The sequence below is a fragment of the Peromyscus eremicus genome, chromosome 9 (assembly GCF_949786415.1).
Source record: "Peromyscus eremicus chromosome 9, PerEre_H2_v1, whole genome shotgun sequence".
NCBI classification, from domain to species: domain Eukaryota; kingdom Metazoa; phylum Chordata; class Mammalia; order Rodentia; family Cricetidae; genus Peromyscus; species Peromyscus eremicus.
Genome location: NC_081425.1, coordinates 91,799,425 through 91,818,282, shown reverse-complemented (window position 1 = coordinate 91,818,282; position 18,858 = coordinate 91,799,425). Strand labels below are relative to the sequence as shown.

At 42.2% G+C, this 18,858-nt stretch overlaps 1 protein-coding gene across 7 annotated transcripts in view; it reads left to right on the top strand.

Moving 5' to 3' along the window:
• The first annotated feature begins 744 nt into the window (after positions 1–744).
• Mapk8 (mitogen-activated protein kinase 8) overlaps positions 745–18,858 on the top strand; it is a 75,567-nt gene continuing 57,453 nt past the window's right edge. For 3 of the 7 annotated variants that reach the window (XM_059274125.1, XM_059274126.1, XM_059274131.1), the window contains exon 1: positions 745–896. The gene's annotated coding sequence lies outside the window, so the exon portion shown is untranslated. Of the gene's footprint in view, positions 897–1,046; positions 1,210–4,220; positions 4,237–4,440; positions 4,528–18,858 lie in introns of those variants that run through there. The other 4 variants (XM_059274128.1, XM_059274129.1, XM_059274127.1 and 1 more) reach the window with 4 other exon arrangements.

Genomic DNA, 18,858 nt, shown 5'->3' with positions numbered 1-18,858 from the left:
TTTATATATACGTGGAATCATTCTTTATGTATGTGTTTCCTGCTTCTTTCTCTTAATGATAAGTTATCTTCCCGCATTGGTAAGAATGCCTTTGAATATACGGTCTTTAAAGGACTAAATATATTCTAATGCATGAATGATAGTAATTTAAATTCCTTTCCATCCATTGCCGTGTGGTTAGGCTGGTCAGTTAATCAGCCCATAGCTAATATTTGCGGGGGGCCACGAGGCCTTGGAGGTAAAAATCAGGTTATGCAAAGAATCTGGAACAGGAGGGGTTGGGGAAAAAAGGAAGTAACTTTTTCCAGGGATCTGGAGAACCTTAACTTGGTGGGTGGTAGGCCTTGGAAAAGTCTGTCAAAGTAGGATCCTCTGTGGCTCAGGTGTGTGCACTGGCACGCGTGCCTGACCTTCAAACACTAACGCCCCTTCCACGGGCGAGCCGCCCAGCAAGCTTAGGCTAGGACTGGTGTTTCGCCGCCACGCGCCGCCACGTGCCGTCGCGGACCCGCCCCCTGCTGCTCCCGGCCACGCCCCTCACACGCGGCTTTCCCAGGCGCGGCCCGCGGCCCCGCCCTCAGGCGACCTCCGCGAGTGCCGCCCGCCCTCCAGTGTAGCCACGCCCCCGGCCGCTGGGCCCCGCCTTCGTAATCCGGGCCCCCGGGGCCGCCCCTCCCCCAGGCCGCTCGCAGGCGCGGGGGCGGGGCCCTGCGCGATGACGTGGGCGGGCGTGCGCGTTGACGACCCGCGTCTCTGTTAGTCAGCGGAGCGGCCGAGGCCGGACGTCGCGGCCGGAACGCGGAGCCGCGAGCAGGGCTGAGTAGCGGCCGCGGCCACCGCGGGACGGCGCCGCTCACCGCTACGGGCTTCCCGGTCGCCGTTGGCTGCATTGCCGGGTGAGTGCGCGGGCGCCGCGGCCCGGGCGGCCGCTGCCTTTCCCCGGCCGTGACCCCCCTCCCGGGAACGCGCGCGGGGCGGGGGCGGCGCGGGAACAATAGCGCGGGCGGCGGGGGCAGCGGGGGGCGTGGTCCACTCCGCGCGACCTGGCTCCGCCGCTCCGGCCCTCTTCCACGTCGCGCGGGGAGGATGGAGCCGGTGGGCGGCAAGTTCGGAGGTGCTCCCGCGGAGATCGGGCCGACGCGACCGTACAGACGTCTCCCGCACCCACGGGCAGCGTGTTTTGACGGTGGGCGGTTTCTTTGTGCGGACGTGAGTGCCGCGACGCCGAGAAGGGCCGGGTGGACGCGAGCGCGCCGGCCTGCGGGCCGCGCCTTGAGAGGGGCGCCTGGCGCTGACCTTTTGACTTTCCCCCACCGCTGCCTCTTTGTCTTGCGCCTGGGTCCCCAGTCCAGACACGGTAGAACCAAGTCCATTTTAAAGTACCGTAAGGAACACCTTGCATTTCATTCTCGAAAGTTCCCCATACCACCGGGAATTTAATAACATGTTGACTGCACGGTGTCCAGTAGTTGCTATTTTTACTTCTGAAATTAAATGTTCTTTTCAGTAGAATTCTGGTCTGTCAGCCTATTGTGTTTTTGAGATCAGCATCCGCCAAGTACCTTTTGGTCAGTGGGAACATCTGTTTATTTCATTCATTCATTCAGCAACTGTTAGTACTGTATCCAGATGGAGAGGATGTGAAGGCCAAGAGAAAGACCCTTAAGAATAGGGTACTTTGGAATAGAATAGATGTGCCTTTAAATGAGACGGTTATATAAGGGATATATGTTAAGTAAGGTATTTGGCTCATTTTACTGGAACTTCTAAAGGTGATGTTAATGTTAGGAAGAAGAGCTAGATTTGCTTAAATCTACCATCTTCATTCTTAAATTTTACCACCACTACCCCAATTTTTTGTCCTTGGTAATGTTTACCTCAGTTCTGTTGAGGCTGTTAGACCTGGGAGGTCGGATACTCCGATCGTGAACGCGTTTACTTCTGTGTCTGACGGAAGCAAGCAATCAAAATGGTACTTAGAGGCCTGTCTTGCATCATTTCTCCAACACCTAGCATAGAAGCCATTCACGTTGGCTTTCATAAAATTGAAAGTTAAGCTTTAAATTCTCCCCAAAGTTTCAGAAGTGTCACATGTCACTCGGCTGGGTCATAAATTAATAGAGGATACTAACTGTTAAGACAACAAGAGGGTTTGGAATCACTGTTTTTGTTTTTATGCTTCACTTCTGGGCCACACCTGAATTTTTTTTGTATGTAGTTAATAAAGTAGAAGATTGTAGGGGGTGTGTCTGTATGTACATGGATAAAAGTTAAGCAATGATAACTTGAAAGTCAGAGATGCTCCAAACTCTGGAACACTTACAGTCCCTTGTAGATAAGGGGCATTTACTTGGTACTTTGTCCACTTGCAATATTTTAGATAAGGACTTTCTCCAACCATATGTGTGAATGCATCTAGACATAACAGTGGTGTTTCATTAGGAATCTAACATGATTTCATTTGTCTCCTTTAAAAAAGTTACTGACGAGGGTGCGTGATGCTTTGGGGGACGGAGGGTACATGTGCCGCTGTGTGCATGTGGAAGCCAGAGGACAACTTTGTGGGGTTGATTTTCTTCTTACACCTTTATGTGGGTTCTAGACATCAAACCTAGGTTCCCAGGCTTTCAGGGAATGTATCTTCACCCACTGAACCATATTTATCCTATTTGCAACTATTACTTCTCAAGGTTTTTTTTTTATGATTTCTTTAAGTAGAAAAGTACAACACCCACATATATTTTACAAATATTTTATTTCTAGTAGTTTAAAATTGCTTAACGTTTTTAGAGGTGCTTACTAGAAAGGGCAGGTTTTAACTTGTACATATCCAACTCACAGAGCATATGGGGCTAAAATTCAAAATGCTGTGAATTTATCCAAGTTTTGGCATATTTCCACTACTTTAAAAAATACTTTTCGATATGAAAGTAGTTCAGATGAACTTATTTACTGTAAAATAGGAATGAAAAAATAAGAAAATGATTTTATTACTATGAGATACAGGTCTTAAGGCACCAAACTTTTATTGCTTTACCTAGTTAAGTATATGAGGTTCCAGAAGGGACTCCTGAATTAAGAAATTATTTGAGTGGCTCACAGTCAGACTCTGCATAGATTCAGTTAGTTTTTTCCCCTAAATTCTGTTGTTTAAACAACTTTCTTGAGATTTAATTCACATAAAAGAGTGGCCCTTACAGAGTATATTTTCAGTGGTTTTTAGTCTACTCATCTAATTATGCATTGATCACTGCTATACCATTCTGGAGCATCATCATGCCACAAAGAAAACCCCCCTTTAAAAAAAGCAGTCTGCTGTTTGAAAGAGAGTGTGTGTTCTGTTAATAAATATGTTCCCTTAATGAGTTTGTAAAGGGTACCCTTTAATTGTCATGGCATATTAGGAAACTGTATACTTCATGCCCCTTTGTACTCTGAGAGAAATTACTTGCAAAGGAAATTAGTGTAAGAGTAAATTGAGCCATATGTGGTGGTATATGCCTGTAATCCCAGGATTTGGGAGGCCAAGGCAAGATGAGTTTGAGGCCAGCCTGGGCTACAAGCTAAAAAATAAATTGTACCAAATGAATACAGTTAGAATCTTAATTATTTGTTTCATGAGTGATATTATGGAAGTGGCCTGGAGAAGATACTAGATGGTTAGGGAAACAGTAATTTGTTGTTAACAACTATCCATAAACCATCCTAGTGGTGATTGAGGGGCTACCGAATAGGAGCCAGTTTCTTGTTGCTTTGCTTTGCCTGTCAGTTGACAAATTTGAGTCATCTCCATACTCAAGATGCTTAACTGTGGGTGTATAAGTATAATGTCTGACATTAAGGTGCCCGTTCTCTAGAAGACTGATAAGTCAGTGGTATAGATTTGTGTAGGGCAAGGAAGTCAAAACCCTGGAGCTTTACACAGGACTCACTTGCCTGTTTGAAATGTGATGCTTGTCCCAGACCCTGTCACTACCTGAATATCCAGGAGCTGTGTATTCTTACCCTAATGCAGCTCTCCTGAGCTTTGGCTTTAGGAAAGAGTCAGGATTCAGAATTTACTAAAAGGAGACAGGAGTACTGAAATGAGTCATCCTGGTGGGAATAAAAGGTGGGAATAAAACAGTCCAGGAATCATACCCATGTTTCCTTGGTACTTTGTCATCAGCATGGAGCCTGCTGCAAAGTTGTTCATGGGAGTCCTTCTTGAGTGAGTGGAAAACTCCGGCAAGAAAAGTAAGAATCAGAGAACTTGTTGATTTGTCTCTAGTATTTAGTGGATAGCTGTTTGAGCCATGCCCTGAAGCACCACCCCAGTGAGGCAGCTGTAGCTCTTACACCTGCCTATGACCTTGAGGTACCGGCCCCTGGGGTGGGGCCACCAGGGACCCCTAAAACCAGGGATGCATGTATGCTCTTTCTCTTCTTGACTACCTCGAGGTTTTGAATGCTGAGATCTTGGACCAAGCCGTTCAGCGTGGGACATAGCTCAGCTTTCCCGGACCCTATGATAAATCTCCTGTGTTTGTGAGTTTACCCCCAAATAAATTCCTTTGATCATTAAATAGACTCCATGGATTAATCCCAATACTAATATCAGACTTACACAATGGGAATGGGAAATTCTGTTTGTTTTATAGCACCATGCCTTTTGATGAAATACTCTCTAAAACTGTGGAAGATGTGGAAATGGAGAGCTCACTAACCTGAAGAAGCTTATGGTTCAAAGACTGGATTTAAGGCTCCTTTAAAGGTTATGTGAAAAGCCTCCCCCTACCAAAGCCTGCTGCAAAACTCTGAACAGGCCAAACTTCACTGAAATGTACTTTTTAGAATTTGTGTGTGTGAGACCTTTGAGAAAATTTGTGTCTTTTGTGTATGTTGTGAGTTATATAACAACTAGAGCAGATACCTGTGTCTCCTGTTATACATTCAGAGATTTTCATATTTGGTTAAAATTTGCTAATTCTTTAAAAAGTTGAGTAATCAAAACGTAGGAAATAGCCAGCATGACTTTAGGACCATCTCTGAGTCACAATCCATATTCCAAATGTAACTAATTCTGTGGCATAGCTAGTTCAGGTTATAGAGCGTATCTGAGTCTGCTTTATTAGCCATTAGATGAAAAGAATAATATGATACACATCTCACAGGGTCCTGAGGTATGAATTAGGTGGTGTAGGAGACTGCTTTGATCCTTGAGAGGTAGATAAAGCATTCAGGAAGTTTTAGCGTTACCACTTTTTTTTTTTAACTTAATGAATGCAAAATGTCATTCATTTATATTTAAATATAAATTTAAAATAATTTTGCTGCAGAATGCGTATTCAGGTTCTCTAGATATTAGTTGTTTCTGTCTACATCTCTAGAGGATTTGTTAAAGTTTGAAAATCTCAACTAATCTGAATTGACTGGGATTATTTGTGTTAACATTTCGACCAGTAATCCTCTCTGCTTTAAAATTTGGAAACATTCCAAAAACAAATAATAATCTCTGATACAATGCCATGTTGCCTTTTTTTTTTAAGCCATTTCCCACAACAGAGTATTCCCTATGCTCTCTTAGATTTATTTTGGCAAATATCTATGAAGTAGGAATCTAGGAGCTGAGAATAATTCTAATCATGTAACACATGTGAAGAAAATGGAATGCTGTCTCATCTTTCATGTTTAGTCTTACTGAGGCTTTTGTCTTGAAGAATCCAAATTTATCAGAGACCTCGTAACCACACAGTTATTAGAGTTACTATTTTTCTGTACATCTTTCTGGGGATATAATAAGTGGTATATCAAATTTCTTGTTCCTTCTTAGGGAGAGCAGCTATGAAAACACTGATGTTACACAAACCAAATTTATTGAAAACCCACTCTATGCCACTTTAGGTAGTAAGTGATTTGAGAGCCTGACATGTACTGAAGTAAAGTTGATCTCCCTTCTATGGTCTGAATATAACTTCATAGGGGACAAGGACAAACATGCGTGTCCTAACACACTGAAGCAATATTGTTGGCCATTTCATTAGGAATTTCTTGAGCCTTTGACACATTTCGAAATAGCCCAACCTTAACATGACTTAGCCCACTTTTAAAAAACATTGCTCGCTTAATAAAGTGCAGAAAGTATCTTTCCTAATGTTTGGTTATAGTTCAAAGTGTACAGAAGAATCAAAATCATAAAAGGCAGACCTCACTGCATTTGTTTCCAAAAAGAGTATTGAAGTAAGTTTATGAGAGAGAAGACGTTGCTCTTCCTGGAGTCCTCCAACTTGTACTGAAGCTCCGAAGGCAAGGCTTGATCTGTGCTGGGAGCACTTTTCAAAAATAAGTCTCCAGGATTGAGAAGCTTTCTGATGCTCAGAGGACCCAGCCTGCCAGCCACCATATTGCTAAGAACAGCCCCATACAGCTGCTTTGCTTGGGACGGGGCATCAAAAACCTTAAGGACTTAGAATTTCCTGAAGGCTATTAGTGAAGGAGGGACTCTTGAGAGGGTGAATCCCTTCCTGAGAAGTTATCTGAGTCAACTGAAGGTGAGATAGAAGAGGGGAAAGCTACTGCTGTAAACACTAGAGAAAGGCTCTCTGCAGCCACAACCAGTCCCAAAGCAGTCTGGCTTTGTTACACTGAGAATTTATTTACGTTTCATTTCTATTTGGACAGAGTACTACAGTGACTTTAATGAGCATTTCAAAGACTTAAAAAGTGATACACTGTTAAGCTTCTCTCTGTGCCAGCCATTCAGTTTGTCCATTTGGAAACTCTTCTCTGGATCCTTCCAAAGGTGATTTATATACAAGTGAATGTAGATCTCTTGTCCAATAACCCTGGATCTGTTTCAGAATTAAGGCTTCTTCTGTAAGGTGAATTGCAGAAAAATGATACAGTCTGTCTACCACTTTGTGCAGATCCTGATAGGTAATGGGAATGATTGGTGTATCCAACCTTTTGACAATGACCACAGCACCTTGTTACCTACAGGGCTCACATTTGAGAACTAGGCGTTGTAGTTATCCTCCAAAAAAGCAACAGCAGCAGCAACTCAATGTTTTAAGAAAGCTTAGTATTTGGTATTGAGCCACACGCAAGCTCCTGGGTCACAGGTTGAACATAGCATGCATGCAGTCAAACACACTGATAAGCATAGATACTATAGTCACTGGCAAAAGTAAAGATTACAAAGTCTCTTGCCAGTTCTTGTCAGATTTTGCCACTGTATTTTAAGAAACTTTATGCTTTTCCCTGGATTTTGGTCTTTCCAGGACGAGAATCATATTGAATACTCACTGTCCCTCTTCCTTTTGTATCTAAGTAGTGCCGATTTGCTATTCTTACTCTTTTCATTGTTTTTTTTTCTCCCTTAATAGAGCTTATAGATTATTTCATATCACTGTGTAAATAACATTTTTTTAAGTAGCTTTGTAGTATTCCTTGGGTCTAATCTGTTTGGCCTCCTATTATAAAATGCCATATACAGGGTAGATTAAGCAACAGAAATGAATATATTTCTCACACTGACCAGTTGGTTCCCTTGGTGAGGGCCATCTTTCTTCTCCCTGCATTTTCACATAGCCAGAGAGTGCTTTGGTCTCTTCCTCTTCTGAGGACACTAATTTACTCTTAGGAGCTCATCTAACATTACTTTCCAATGGTCATCTCCAAACACTGTCACTATGGAGGTTATGCATTTTGGGGTGGGCACAAACATCAAGTGCTTAATTTCATCATGAAGGTGTGTTGGCACATGCTTTAATCCAGATGCTTCAGGTTGTATCTCTTGAGTTCAAGGCCAGCCTGGTCTACATAGTGAGACCTAGGGTTACATACTGAGACCCTATCTTTAAAAAAGGAAGGAGTGCAATTTAATTAACTTGCTCTTTTTTGGTATGCAGTTGGGCTGCTTTTGACCAAGTAGATTATCTTGTGCACACATCACTTCACATTATGTAGAAATGTGTAGGATAAACTTGTAGAGGTAAAAGTGGTAGCTCAGAGTGTTTGTGCATTTGTAGTTTTGATATTTGTCACTAAAGTTGTCCAGTTTCATATTAGACCATCACTGGGTAAGGGTAACTGCTAATTTCTTCATTGCCCTTAGGAATGAGATTAAGCATCATGGAAGGGCTATTTATATTTCCTTTCTTGGGAACTGACCTTATCCTCAATTTGTTGCTCATTTCCTTAGATTTGCAGAATTTATTTATTTTTTCTCTAGAGAAATAGTTCTGGGCTGGTTATTGGAAATATATTTTCCAAATTTGCTGTCTTCCTTTTCAGGGTATGATTTTATACATGTGTCCAACCTTATGTTTTAACCAGATAATCATCCAGTTGCCTCAGCATTATCTAATAATATTTTTTGTCTTACTGATTTAAACTGTCACTTTTATTATTTACTGAATTTCCACGTGTGCTTGGGCCATTAATATTCCCTTGATCTCTCTATGCATTTGGAAACCAAGTCATTCTGTTTTAAATGCTGTAGTTTATAGTGTGCTTTCTTTTGGGTCTAATGCTCTTTCATTAATTTTCTTAGATACTTTTCTTTTTCTGGCTTCTGGCCTGTTTGTGCATATGAATTTTTAAAGTGTTTTATCTTTATTTTAAATTATGTGTATATATGTGTAGAGGGATTGGGTTTGTGCGTGGTGGGGTGTGTGTGTGCTCATGAGGTCAAAAGAGGGTGGGAGCGCCCGTAGAGCTGGCATTACAGACAGTTGTGAACTGCCCAGTTGTACACACTTTTAACCACTGAGTCATTTCTCTAGCTTGTGTGAACTTTCATAATTAATCTGCCAGGTGTGGTTTCTGTCCCTCCTCTGCCAATCATGTTGCCATTTCTGTTGAGGTCATTTTATTTATTTTATTGGGATAACATTTACAAACACATTATATATGCATAGCCCAATAAAAGTTTGTCTGTGTATGTATACATTTGGAGAACCAAAATGATAGAGAACAATTCCAGTCCTGAGAGAGTTTTCACACTGGTTGACATTTTCTCCACTCACTCCCAGATATGCCTGAATTCAATTACATACATTCAATTTGCCATGAAGTTTTGGTTTTTGTATTTATGAGAGAAATGCCAATGGTACGATGCCATGGAAAATTTTTACTACTTGTTTAAGTCTCTTTGGTGATTCTCAATAGCATTTTAAAGGTTTTTTTTTTTTCAGATTTATTTACATATATGTATGAGTATTTTTCCTGCCTGTAAGCCTATGCACCACATGCCTGCATTGACAAGAGAGGGCATTGTATCTTCTGGAACTGGAGTTATTGACAGTTGTGAGCCACCATGTGGGTGCTGAGAACCAAATAAGTTCTGTGGAAGAGCAGCAAGTGATTGTAACCTCTGAGCTATCTCTCCAGCCCCAGTGTTTTTGTAATTTTTTTGTTTAAAATTTTCTTCTGTTTTTCTTGCCATATGTTAAATGGGGATATTAGCAGTCTTTGATGGTGAGCACAGGTTTAGTAACAAGCTTTGTTGTTTCCTATTTGATCACATATATCGACTACTGTGTGCCTACCACCTAGAGTTAATTTTTTTAAATGTAGCTTAGTCTTCTATCAGAAGCATGCAGTCAATTTAGAGATTAAGATCTACATATGTGATAAGGAGTGAGTGTTCCTGGGAAGGTATTATGCTTAGAAAAGTGAATTTGACAAAAATAAACATGTCAGAAAAACATGGGTGAAGTAAAGAGAATAAGTTTGATTTGACTCTGAGGTTTCTGGTCTCATCCTTGATTGAAGATACTTGGCTGAACTCCAGAAGAATTATTACATTGTTCGCTGACCATCCTACCTGACCCTGGCCCTTAGAAGCTGAAGTAGCTTACTACTGAAGAACCCACACATTGTTGAGTAAGCCAGGGGAGAGGGTGGGTATAACTCAGAGAAAATGGGATTCCCAGAGTATGCTAGTGATATAAATAGTTGATACTGACACAGGTTCACCGTGTTCCAAGTACTGTTCTAGTGCTTTACGTATGTACATTGTTTTAAGCATCCCATGATGACCTGAAGCATGCTAACCCACTTTACAGATGAGGAAACAGGTTACAGAGATTTCTGGGAAGTTGATGGTGATCTCTATGAACAGTTTATTTAAATAAGAAAGAAGCTAAATTAAAGTTGATTAAATGGTGAAGTGGGTTTTTTTGTTGTTGTTTGTTTTTTTGGTTTTTATTTTTAGAGTAAGAAAAAAGCAAATTCATACACAGTGGATGCAGACATTTAAAGGAGGAAACTGTGGGGTGCAAAAAGTGAGTGAAAATGGGCATATTCAGAAAAGGGCATATTTGGCCCTTGTCAGAGGATTGATGCTTTCTACCAGATGAGGGAGTCGAATCAGTTTGTGCTTTTCAAAGGAACCTTGGTGTTCAAAGGTGAAGACATGCCTCTGACTCTGATCTCTGTGGTTTTTGTCTTTTCAATGAAGTAGGTCATTCAGGCAAGCAGAAGAGCATGTGAGGGTAGGGGGTTTGAAGCACTTTGCCAGGTGGTATTGATTGTTCATTTAAGGTTTGAAATCTTGAATTTAAGACTATTAACCTGGTTTGTGACCTCGTCCCAACTCCCAAATACTACATTATTTAACTGATTGTAAAGAAGTACAGGTAAGGCATTCAGATTTATTCAGGATGAGGCTTTGCCATGTTTAACACAATTCTTATGAACATCAAAACCAGTAAAAGGAGAGATAGCTCAGTGGCTCTTGCAGAAGACCCAGGTTATATTCCCAGGACCCACATGAGGACCCACATGATGTGGTTCACACCTGTCTGTAAACTCCAGGAGATCAGATTTGGGGGCGGGGGTATGAAGTATGCATGTGGTGTACCTACAGGCAAGCAAAGACCGATATATAAAGAAATAAACAAATCTCTAATTAATATTAGTTAATTTTTTTGAGACTGGATCTTTACTATGTGTCCTTGGCTGGCCTAGAACTCAGTTTGTATACTGTGCTTGCCTTGAACTCAGAGGTCCATTGTAACACGATTTTTTAAAGGTCTTATTAATAAAAAAAAAAACGAAAAGAAAAAACAAAAAAAAACCCCAAAACCTGAAGCCAGATATTGGAGTGAAAGCTGAAAGATCAGAGAAACAGAACAAGCCACAGCCAACCTCACCTGGATGACAACTCAGCTGATCCTGTTTCCATGAATCCTCAGACTGAAAGCCTCTGAGTCCTCACCCCTGAGGGTCTCAGTTGAACTGCACTTAGTTCCTGTCTCCTCATGCCTTGTATACCATTCTCTATCCAGCCATGCCACATCTTGGGATTAAAGGCATGTGTGCTTTCCAAGCAAAGGCATGAGGTTTCAAGTGCTGGGATTAAAGGTGTGTGCCACCATTGCCTGACTCTGTTCCCAGTGTGGCCTTGAACTCTCAGAGATGCAGACAGATCTCTGACTCCCAAGTGATCACTGTCCGGCCTCTATGTCTAGTCCAGTGGCTGGCTCTATCCTCTGATCCCCAGATAAGTTTATTAGGGTACACAATATATCACTACAGTCCATCCTCCTGTCTGTTCCTCCCTCTAGAGTGCTGTGATTAAAGGCCATCACCACCACACTCAGCTAAATAAATCTTTAAAATAAAAATAGGTGGTATAGACAGATGGGTAGATAGATAAGAATTTCCCAGTGGGAGGTTTGGCAGGTCTGCAGTCTGTGACATAAATGGTAGGAGAACTCTTTAGACCAGTGGTTCTCTACCTTCCTAATGCTGAGGCCCTTTAATACAGTCTCCCCATGTTGTGGTGACCCCCAACCATAAAATTATTTTCATTGCTACTTCATAACTGTCACTTTGCTACTGTTATGAATCATAAATATCAGTGTTTTCTGATAGTCTTAGGCTACCCCTGTGAAAGGGTCGTTTGAACCCCATAGGGGTTGAGACCCACAGGTTGAGAACTTCTGCTTTAGATTGATTTATACTTTTTTTAAGACATAATTTTTTATTGACTCTTTGGGAATTTCACATGATGCACTCAAATCCCACTCATTTCCCAGTCCTTCCATATCCATCCTTCATCCTTGTGGCATCCTTCCCCCCCCCCCCCCCCCCCCCCCCCCCCCGCAAAGAAAACAACAGCAGAAAAAAATTAACAAAACAATACTTCACTCCTCTGTCTTTCCCACCTCTCCATCACCTCTTCATTCATCTTAGTGGCATTGAAAACTTCTGAATATCATTCAGTATACCCTTTTGTCCAAGCAGTTTTACTTGCAAATGTTCATTGTGTAATGTACTGTTGGTCAGGTTCAAGGCCTCTGGCTTCTAGTACATCATCAATACTGGACACTCACTGAATCTCCTCTCGGGTATCCTGCTGTTGCCTCAAGTCATGGAGATCCTGTAGCTCTGGTTCCATAGGACCAGTCACTTTATGCTCTCCAGCAGGTCATAGATGGGGTAGATGTTGGGGTGGGCCAACTGAAAGGACCGGATGTGGGCCTGAGTGGTAGCTGAATGGTCAGTCAGGGCCTCCGCTGGAACTGCCCCACCTCAGGCAAGGAGTAGAGCTAACTCTCCTGCACCTTTACCTTCAGGGTCAGCTCTGCTGTGCCCATGGTGAGTGGGGCCAAATACTCCCATGGCCAGTGAAGGCCAGGGCCTGCTCAGCACTGGGCTCCCAACCCCCACCCCCGATTTCAACACATGTCGTTAATGGTGGTAACATGGGCCACAGACATCAACACAGACTCTGGCTGTGGTAGGCCCACCAACCCAGACATGGCCCTTGGCAACAGCACGGGCCCAGATATCACCATGGCTACGGGTGGCAGTGCAGGCCCGGGTGACAGCATGATCCTCGGACACCAACATGGCCACAGGTGGCAGCTGATGTGTACTCTTGAGGCAGAATTTCATCTTTCTTCAACCAGTTGGAGATCTGCCCATATTATCAAGAATAATTTCCTGTGCTTCAAGTCTTCTGACTACAGATACTAACATCTATAAAATATCTCCATAATAACTCCTAGATTTGTGTTCAGTTAAATAACTTGGTACGACAGCCTAGCAAAAGTTGACACAAAACTGATTATCACACCATCTTAGTACAAGAGAAGGAACAAGGAAGGAAATAAGGCCTTTTAAAAGGTATGCTGAGAGAAGTACCAGAGAATCATGGAATTTGACATGAATGAAGTTAAGTGAACATGTGCGTAACAGAAGTCATAGTGTAGAGATGCTGAGAATTTCTGTTAGTATTTGGGAGGGGGCAGGGAAGGAGATTTCACTAGGGTATCAGTTACTGGCATTAATAATGCCCAAGATGACCCTGGGTGTGGTCTACTGAGGTGAGAATGAGAAATAAATTTGTGGAATTCAGGAAGAAATTGAGTTAAAGAGAATGGGCTTGGGAGAATATAGTGTTGGAAGCTTGCCTAGCAAGTGCAAAACCCTGAATTCCGTCTCCAGCACCATATATGTGTATATATACATATACAGGTCAGCCTGGATGTGTGAAGTCAGCAAGTGGTGATAGGAATAAAGAAACATCACAGTGCATGAGCCATTTTATTGTTTTTTTATCTTTTGGGGGGGTGCTCCACCCAGCTCACAAATCACACAGAAGCTTATTCTTAATTATAAATGCCTGGCATTAGCTTGGCTTGTTTCTTGCCAGCTTTTCTTTTCTTTCTTTTTTTTTTTTTTTTAAAGATTTATTTATTTATTATGTATACAATATTCCTCCTGCATGTTGCTTGCAGGCCAGAAGAGAGCACCAGATTTCATCATAGATGGTTGTGAGCCACCATGTGGTTGCTGGGAATTGAACTCAGGACCTCTGGAAGAACAGCCACAGCTCTTAACCTCTGAGCCACCTCACCAGCCCCTCTTTTTTTTTTTTTTTTTTTGTTTTGTTTTGTTTTGTTTTGTTTTGTTTTTCAAGACAGGGTTTCTCTGTGTAGCTTTGCACCTTTCCTGGAACTCACTCAGTAGCCCAGGCTGGCCCAGAGATCTGCCTGTCTCTGCCTCCCGAGTCCTGGGATTAAAGGCGTGTGCCACCACCGCCCAGCTTGCCAGCTTTTCTTAACTTATCCCATGTACCTTTTGCCTCTTGGCTTTTCTCGTTCTCTACTTCTGAAAATCTTACTCTTACTCTTTGGCTTGCTGTGTACCTGGGTGGCTGGCCCCTGGAGTCCTCCCCCTTCCTCTCTCCTTTCTTCCTTCTTCTCTGACTACTACTTTTTCCTCCCAGATTTCTCCTTCTATATATTCTCTCTGCCTGCCTACTCCACCTATCCTTCTCCTGCCTTGCTGTTAGCCGTTCAGTTCATTATTAGACTATCAGGTGTTTTAGACAAGCACAGTAACACAGAGTTAAACAAATGCATCATAAACAAAAATAACACACCTTAAAATAATATTCTACAACACCATTTGCCTAAGGTTTTTGTTGAGTGAAGGGAGACAGATGACAGCAGGGAAATACTATAGATGTAGTATATAAGTGTGCTTATTACAAATTAGGAATTTTGGAAGACAAGGGATAAGGAAGTGGGTAAAATAAAAAGATTTATAGAGCACTATGGCAGTGTGAATTCAGAACTGGGGTAACAGGAGTGTGAGATGTGATGGACCAGTCTCATGATGGGAGACAGTGGTATTAGTTCTAGTGCTCTAGGACTCCGGCAGTGGTTTGTTTTGTTTTGTTTTTACGAAGGGGAGATAGGGTCTCAATATATAGCCCACTGGTTGTCCTAATCTTGTTAGAGACTGAGGTGTTTGAGAGCTAGGCCCTGGCTTCCAGAAAGACTGCTCTGTTTTATATTTTCTTTGCTCCTGGAATCTGACCTAGTGTAAGGCCAAGGATAGCTCATTTCTCTATGCCCGTGCTGTGTGGGCCTTTGACTGCATTATTTAATCCTTCCTAACCTTGTTGATACGTATTCATCTTAACCACCTTGTAAGAATTGGCAGGTAACCTGGAAGACAGTAGTCCAGATGCCAGATTTCCTTACTTTACTAGATCTTGGTTTTTCAGAGAGAAGGCACTCAGATGGCTTCAGTTTTTGTTTTCTCTGTGTGTGTGTCCCACCCCCAAGTTTTCCTGGGAATTTTTTATTCTTATTAAGAGACGTTTTTATTCATTTTACATACCAACCACAGATTCCCCTCTCCTCCCTCCTCCTGCCCTCAGGAAATTTTTTTAGTGTGTCCAGTTTTTCTGATTTCTCCCAGTGAGACAGTTAATATGACTTAAGTGATTTGTTAGTCTGATGATAGAGTAAAATTCATTTAACATTGTAGTGTGTGTGGTTTTAATTCCTGTATATTATCACTTCCTAGAAAAGAAGAAAAGAGGGTGAGAAAAGTTTTTAAAAGAGAACACTACGAGTGTTAGTAATGCATTATTATAAACTCTAAAGTCCGTAATATGCTCAATTTTTCTTGTTTCTTAGACGATACCACATTATATTTACCATTCTCCTTGTTTCTTAGCTCTGAGTTTCTCAGATGCTCCTTTTTGATGACTTTGACTGTTTCATGGAGTACTGTTGAGGAGTTTTGTAAGAAATTATTGTATTGGGTTTTGATGTTTTCTTGTGTGAGGTGTGTATGTGTGGGTGTGGCTGTGTTTATGTTGTGCATTTGTGCACGTCCATGGTAAAGGGCAGAGAATAATGTCTGGTGTCTTCCTGCATAACTCTTTGGTCTTACTTTTTGAGACAGTCTCTTATTGAACCTAGAGTTCCCTGATCCAGCTAGAATAGCTGGCCAGGGAGCCCCAGGAATCCTCTTGTTTCTTCCCTGACACTGGGTTACAGGCTTGGGCTGCCACACTTTGCTTTTCTGTGGGTGCTGGGGGTTGAACTCGGGTTCTCATGCTTGTGCAACAAGTACTTACTGACCTTTTTGTATTTAGAACATGGTTCTAAATTCTGGGAAGGAAATTCACAGAGGTACATATCATTTTCATCACATTGTACAAGGCTACACACTACATAGTTTGCAGCTTTGCTGTTGACCTTGATCTCTTGGCTAAGGTGTGCTTGTCAGAGTTTTCCTACTGTAAAGTTGTCCCTCCCCCTTCTATCCTGTAGTATTTGGAAGAAGAGGTGACTCATGTAGCTTGCACTTTGAGTAGGGGAGTGTGGTACTTTAAAGATATTCCTCCTGCTAGTTTCTGATGGTTTTATCATGAATAGCTGTTAGATGTTGTCTGATACCTTTTATGCAGCCATTGCTAGAATCACATGGTTTTTCTACCTGTTGATATGTAGCCCTCAGTAGATTTAGGACCAGCTTTGTACACCTGGGATAAATCACATCTGGTCCTAACAAGTAATTCTTTTTATACCTTATTGGAATTTATCAGTTTTGATGAGGATTTTTGCATTTGTGTTCATTCGAGGTATTGCTCTGTAGTTTTCCTTACATCTTTGGCTCTGGTGTTAGGATAATGCTTTCCTTTAGAGAGAGTTACGGAGTGGGCCTTCTGCCTTTTTGAGATTTTATATATATAATTTCTGTAGATGAAATTCTAAATGGTCTTAGTAAATAAGAAACACAGAGCCAAATACAGAGTTAAAGCCTAAGAGATCAGAGCACTAGCAAAGAGCCACGTTCCCCTTTGGCTTACCACTCACAGCGGTCACTTCCCCTGAGAGAGAGCTTCTAATGTCTGACTTGTCTTTTTATTGCCTTTCTGTTCTGCCTTCTCATTGGCCCTAAACCCAGCCACATGATTTCCCCGTCACTGCCTGTCTATACAGACCTCCAGGTCTTTATGGTTGGTACTGGGATTAAAAGATCGTGTCACCGCTTGCCTGCCAGACTTCTACTAAATAGCTCACTTTTAGCTCTGATCCCCAGGCAACTTTATTTATTAACATACACATAAAATCACATTTCAGCACAATAAAATATCACCATAAATTTTTTTCTTTAATTAAATTTTTATTTACATACCAACCACAGTTTGCCCTCCCTCCTCTCTTCCCTTCCCCTCCCCCCACCTTTTTTCTACTCCCCCCCCCCCATCCACTCCTCAGAAAGGGTAAAGCCTCCAATGGGAGTCAACAAAGCATGGCATATCAGGTTGAGGCAGGACCAAGCTCCTCCCCCCTGCATCAAGGCTGAGCCAGGCATCCCACCATAGAGAATAGATTCCAAAAAGCCAGCTCATGCTCTAGGGACAGGTCCTGGTCCCACTGCTAGGGGCCCCGCAAACAGACAGCTACACAACTGTCACCCATATGCAGAGGGCCTAAGTCAGTCCCATGCAGGCTCCCTAGCTGTCAGTCCAGAGTCCTTGAGCTCCCACTAGCTCAGGTCTTCTGTCTCTGTGGGTTCCCCCATCATGATGTTGACCCCCCTTGCTTGTACAATTCTTCCTCTTTTCAACTGGACCCCTGGAGCTTGGCCCAGTGCTGTGAATCTGCATCTACTTCCATCAGTTACTGGATAAAGGTTCTATGATGACAATTAGGGTAGTCACTGGTCTGATTACAGAAGAGGGCCAATTCAGCCACCCTCTTCACTATTTTAGGAGTCTTAGCTGGGGTCATCCTTGTGGATTCCTGGGAGTTTCCCTGGCACCTGATTTCTCCCTAACCCTGTAATGGCCCCCTCTATCAATCTCTTTCATTGTTCCCTCTCCATCCCTCGCCAAGCTTGGCCATCCCCTCCCCTCTACCTCATCCCCCACACCCAGTTTACCCAGGATATCTCATCTATTTCTCTTTCCCAGGACAATCCATGTGTCCTGCTCAGGGTCCTCCTTGTTACCTAGCTTCCCTGGGGTTGTGGATTGTTGCCTGGTTGTCCTTTGCTTTATATCTAATATCCACTTATAAGTTGAGTATGTACCATTTTTGTCTTTCTGGGTCTGGGTTACCTCACTTAGAATGATTTTTTTTTTTCTAGTTCCATCCATGTGCGTGAAAATTTCATGATGTCATTTTTTTACAACTACGTAATATTCCATTGTATAAATGTACCACATTTTCTTTATCTGTTCTTCGGTTGAGGGCCATCTAGGTTGTTTCCAGGTTCTGGCTATTACGAATAATACTGCTGTGAACATAGTTGAGCAAGTGTCCTTGTGGTATGATTGAGCATCCTTTGAGTATATGCCCAAGAGTGGTATCACTGAGTCTTGAGGTAGATTGATTACCAATTTTCTGAGAAATTGCCATACTAATTTCCAAAGTGGCTGTACAAGTTTGCATTCCCACCAGCAATGGAAGAGTGTTCCCCTTACTGCCCATTCTCTCCAATATAAGCTGTCATCATTGTTTTGGATCTTAGCCATTCTGACAGGTGTAAGATGGTATCTCAGAGTCATTTTGATTTTCATTTCCCTGATGACTAAGGATTTGAGCAATTCCTTAAATGTCTTCCAGCCATTTGAGATACTTTTGTTGAGAATTCTCTGTTTAGATCTGTACCCCATTTTTTAACTGGATTATTTGGTATTTTGATGTCTAGTTTCTTGAGTTCATTATTTTGGAGATCAGCTCTCTGTCAGATGTGGGGTAGTGAAGATCTCTTCCCATTCTGTAGGCTGCTGTTTTGTCTTACCGACAGTGTGCTTTGCCTTACAGAAGCTTCTCAGTTTTAGGAGGTCCCATTTATTAATTGTTGATCTCAGTGTCTGTGCTACTGGTATTATATACAGGAAGTGGTCTCCTGTGCCAATCCATTCAAGGCTACTTCCCACTTTGTATTCTGTCAAGTTCAGTGTAACTGGATTTATGTTGATGTCTTTGATCCACTTGGACTTGAGTTTTGTGCATGGTGATAGATAGGGATCTATTTGCATTCTTTTGCATGCCAGCATCCATTTAGACCAGCACCATTTGTTGAAGAAATTTCTTTTTTCCATTG